Below are 4,744 nucleotides of genomic sequence, written 5' to 3' on the forward strand. Positions count from 1 at the left end.
TCATCTGTGTTCTATGTCTTGTCCTTTCACTTGACTTCTAAGATGGTGGAAGTGAAGAATATCTGAGTGAGTTTACTCAGCTGCATGGGCTAAAGCAAGAGGACAGTTTTCTTCTCACTGACAGACGTGGAATTCTCTTCCCTCTGCTCTCCATCTGCTCAGGCATGTTTCTCCCCCAGGGTTCGGTTTTAAAATTTCTCTTCTTTGTGGAATGATTCTTAAAGCTTTTGGATATGTTGAGATCTCCTGATTGTGTGGACTCAGAAGGCCTTATAGCGTTTGTGAAGTCCACAAGCTGATATTGTCCTTTTCCTCAGGTTTACCTATTACAGGAGAGGAAGGTATATGTCAGCCTTATATACAGATGTATTTCAAGTAGTTAGCTTCCAGGTTAGGATATAATAACATTCGATTGTTTGAATAAATTCATAGGTGTTACAAGATAACAGAAAAGGACATGCTCTACCACTGTCAAAAAGTGTGCTATATGTAATCAAAATTAAATGGGACTATCAGGAAGAGTATTATTTAATAAAAATGTGAATTGGGCTGCCTTTATAATTTATAAGCTCAGCAAATTATAACAGACACAGACGAGATATTTATCTAAACAGAATGACATCAATATAGATAATAATACTGCATCTGGGAATTTTCAGTAATTTTAATGTATATCTTAAATTTGTGTGTACTAGTCTGCACAGTGAAAGTAATTGCTATGGAAAATAAAGAACACTTAAAAGACCAAATTGCATTTAAATTGGTTTTAAAGTTAATCAGATCTCACCAGGTTGAAAAGAATGGTATATTAAACTGTTACAACAACAAAAACACGTTTATTACATTTATTTTTTATTCAGAATCATATACATAATGCTGAATAACTTATATTTAATTCTCTTATTGGAAGTTATAGCATACAATAAATACAACCAGAGTTTTAGATCTTTGGATTGGGGTTTATTTAAAAGTCTCTGTTCATGACAGGATATCTAGAAAGTGTCTGAGAATGTCTGAGGCCACCCATGGGTGGTAAATTTCATCCAGGAGTTTAATGACAGATGATTTGCAGGATGGATTGTCTGACAGAAGCAATTTGAACATATAATTCTGTAGTACATTAATGTTTTAATGTCATATACTTAATCATTCTTACATTTTATTTGGTTTAATTATATATAAGAATAAAAATTAGGATGAAAAAATACAACAATAAGGGAGAGTAGCAAACTTTTTTTGCGAAAGATAAATAAAACCAGCTAAATTGAAGTGAAGTTTAAATAATTTGTATTTCGGGCAGCCCTGGTGGCACAGCGGTTTAGCGCTGCCTGCAGCCCGGGGTCTGATCCTGGAGACCTGGGATCGAGTCCCGCGTCAGGCTCCCTGCATGGAGCCTGCTTCTCCCTCTGCCTGTGTCTCTGCTTCTCTCTATGTGTCTCTATGAATAAATAAATAAAATCTTAAAATAAATAAATAATTTGTATTTTATTTCCGTTCATCATAGAAAATCACTATCATACAATGTGTTCTTGAGAATGAATTACTTTATAACAGTACTCTTAAAAAGAATTGATGTTAATTCTTAATAGTTAACAATAACTCCTGGACATATTAGTGAGAATGCATCAAAAAATAACTAGTATTTATAGAAAGCATGCATGGGTAGACAGTGAATGGCAGGAGTTTAAATTAAATAGTATTTCAGTCTTTATAATGACTATATGCACAATAGAGTAAAACTTTATATTCTTCAGATGAGGATAATGAGGAAAGAGTTAAGAAATGAATTTAATTTGCCATATACTTAACTCTGAAACTACACTGTGTTGAAAGTTTCTGTCAAGTAGCACCTTCTTTTATTAAGATAGAAGTGTTTGGGATAGTGGTGAAGATGGTGAAGAATAGGGTGACCCTAAGCTTGCCTCCTCCCTTGAACACAGCAGATAAATATCAAATAATTCTGAATACCCAAGAAATTGATCAGAGGACTGAGAGAACAAAGGTGCACATCTACAAGCCGAAAACATGACCACCTTGTGGAAGATAGGAAGTGGGGACAATTGATTTATGGGAGAAAAGAGCCAAGGGTGTTGCAGAAGGGAGACAGTCCTGATTGTGGAGAGAGGAACAAGAGAAAAGAGTGAAAACACACACAGGAGATTGCCCAGGCAATACTCTTCCCCAAAACTATTCACTGGGGAAAAAGAGAGGGTTTAAATATCACAGTTTTGTTTTGTTTTTTTTATAAACAGGAGAGCACAGGGTTTGAAGTTTTGGAGGTCAGCACCATTGGCAGGGTCATGCCTATGAGCTGAGTGGTGCTCCAGCAGGGAATGAGGTCAGAGTCCCAGAGCAGGCAGCATGGTATGAGGATCCCCTGGGTTGCATGAGGAGAAACAGTTCCCCTGCTTGGAGTGTAGGGGCAGAGGTAATACAGCCTCTCAGCAGACACAAGACCCTGCAGGCACCATTGAACTGCCCGGCTCACCAGCATAGGAGCAAAGATGCTGGCTAAGGGCAGCAAACCTTAGCACTAGCTTTGTCCTGTGGTTTACTATAAACTCTGAACAGCTGGTGGTCAAGCGACTGTTTTCTGAGATAAACCATCATTGGTTTATTGGTTGCAGTGCTATCGACCCTCCCTAGAGGATCATCATGGGGCTGTGCCATGGGGGTGGGGGGGATCTCGGAAGTTTAGAGTTTTGAAACATAGCCATGCCTGAGATAAAACACAGGGGTGATGTACTGCCTGGCAGGCAGACAGGTTGGACATAGGGTGAAGGCAGGGATCTGACAGAAGCTGGGGACACAGGAGGGGTGATTATTTGCTCATCTGTGAGGTCTTCCTGAGAAGTGGCAGGCATCATCCCCTGGCTCCAGAGACAAGAGAGTGGGGTGGATGAAGCCATTTTTACAGCTTGCCCCCCATCACCGACCAACCTCAGTGAGCTAAACGCCACCACCGGGTGGAGATTGGAGCTGCTACACCAACCCTTGGCCACTTGCACCATGGAGGTGCATTTCCACTAGGGTGATTTGGCCTGTGAATCAGCACAACAGGCCTTTCCCCCAGAAGACCAGTACAGACCCCTCACACATACCGGGTCTACTGATCACAGAGTGCCTCAAAGCTTCTGCTCTTGGGGAAGTGGGACCTAGCTTCCTTTTTCTTATTTTTAAATTTCTCATTATTTTTGTTATATATTTACTTTTATTTTTTGGATCTAGCTTCTTTTCACAAGCAGACCAAAATACACCCAGGATCTTTTTTGTTTGTTTGTTTTTCTGGACAAAATAACAAGATGGGAATTCATCCCAAAAGAAAGAAGAGGAAGTAGAAATAATGGCCAAGGACTTAATCAATAGAGATATAAGTAAGATATCTGACCTAGCTTTTAAAATAACCATTATAAGAATATTATCTGGGCTTCAAAAAGCACAGAAGACACTGGAGAATCCCTTACTGTAGATAAAGGAGCTAAAGTCTGGTCAGGCCAAAATTAAAAATGCTAACTGAGATGCAAACCGGAATAGATGTCATAAAATGAGGATGGATGAAGCAGAGGAGTAAATCAGTGATATAGAAAATAAAATTATGGAAAATAATGAAGCTAAAAAGAAGAGGGAAAGAGAAGTATTGGGTTATGAATGTAGACTTAGGGAACTCAGCAACTTCTTAAAACAATAACATTCATATGATAGGAGTCTCAGACGATGAAGAGAGAGAAAAGGGGGCAGAAGGTTTATTTGAGCAAACTGTAAGTGAAAACTTCTGTAATCTGGGGAAGGTTAGAGACATTGAAATCCAAGAAGCACATAGAACTCCTATTAAATTCAACAAAAGCTAGCCATTGCTAAGACATATCATAGTCAAATTCACAAAATACACAGAAAAGGAAAGAATCATGGAAACAGCAAGGGGAAAAATGTCCTTATCCTACAAGGAAAGATAGATCAGATCCATAGCAGATCTGTCCACAGAAACTTGGCAGGCCAGAAGAGAATGGCAGGGTATATTCAATATGCTGAATGGGAAAATATGCAGCCAAGAATACTTTAGCCAGCAAGGCCGTATTCAGAATACAAGGAGAAAGGGTTTCTTAGGAAAAAAAAAAATAAAATAAAATAAAGGAGTTCATGACCACTAACCCAGCCCTGCAAGAAATATTAAAAGGAGTTTAAAAAAAGAGCAAAAGCAAGAAAGACTAGAAAGGAACAGAGAACATCACCGACTTTACAGGTAACACAGTGGCAGTATAAATTTGTATCTTTCAATAATCACTCTGAATGTAAATGGACTAAATTCTCCAATCAAATGACAAAGGGTATCAGAATGAATAGAACAACAAGACCCAGAGGAGAGGCAATATGGTGGAGAAGTAGGGGTCCTCATTTTATCTGGTCCCCTAAATTTAGCTAGATAACTATCAAACCATCCTGAACACCTATGAATTCAACCTAAGATCTAAAGAAAGAATGGATGAAACTACAAATAGAGAAGTGACCACTTTTTGCAGGGTAGGAGTGCAGAGAAGAGATTTGGAGGTGATATATCAGAAGATAAACAGTAGAGGGAGGGAACCTTTGTAAGCCAGCTACAGGGAAGGGATGCAGCCCTGGAGCTCAAAATAAAAACCTTTAGAAATCTGCTCCTGTGAGAGACTTCCCCACCTGAAAGGTGGTCAGTGGTGGAGCAGGGCAGAATTGCAGGAGACACAGGGTGGGGGTGGGGGTCCCAATATTC

Source organism: Canis lupus, chromosome 21 (genome assembly GCF_011100685.1).
Source record: "Canis lupus familiaris isolate Mischka breed German Shepherd chromosome 21, alternate assembly UU_Cfam_GSD_1.0, whole genome shotgun sequence".
Taxonomy (NCBI): Eukaryota; Metazoa; Chordata; class Mammalia; order Carnivora; family Canidae; genus Canis; species Canis lupus.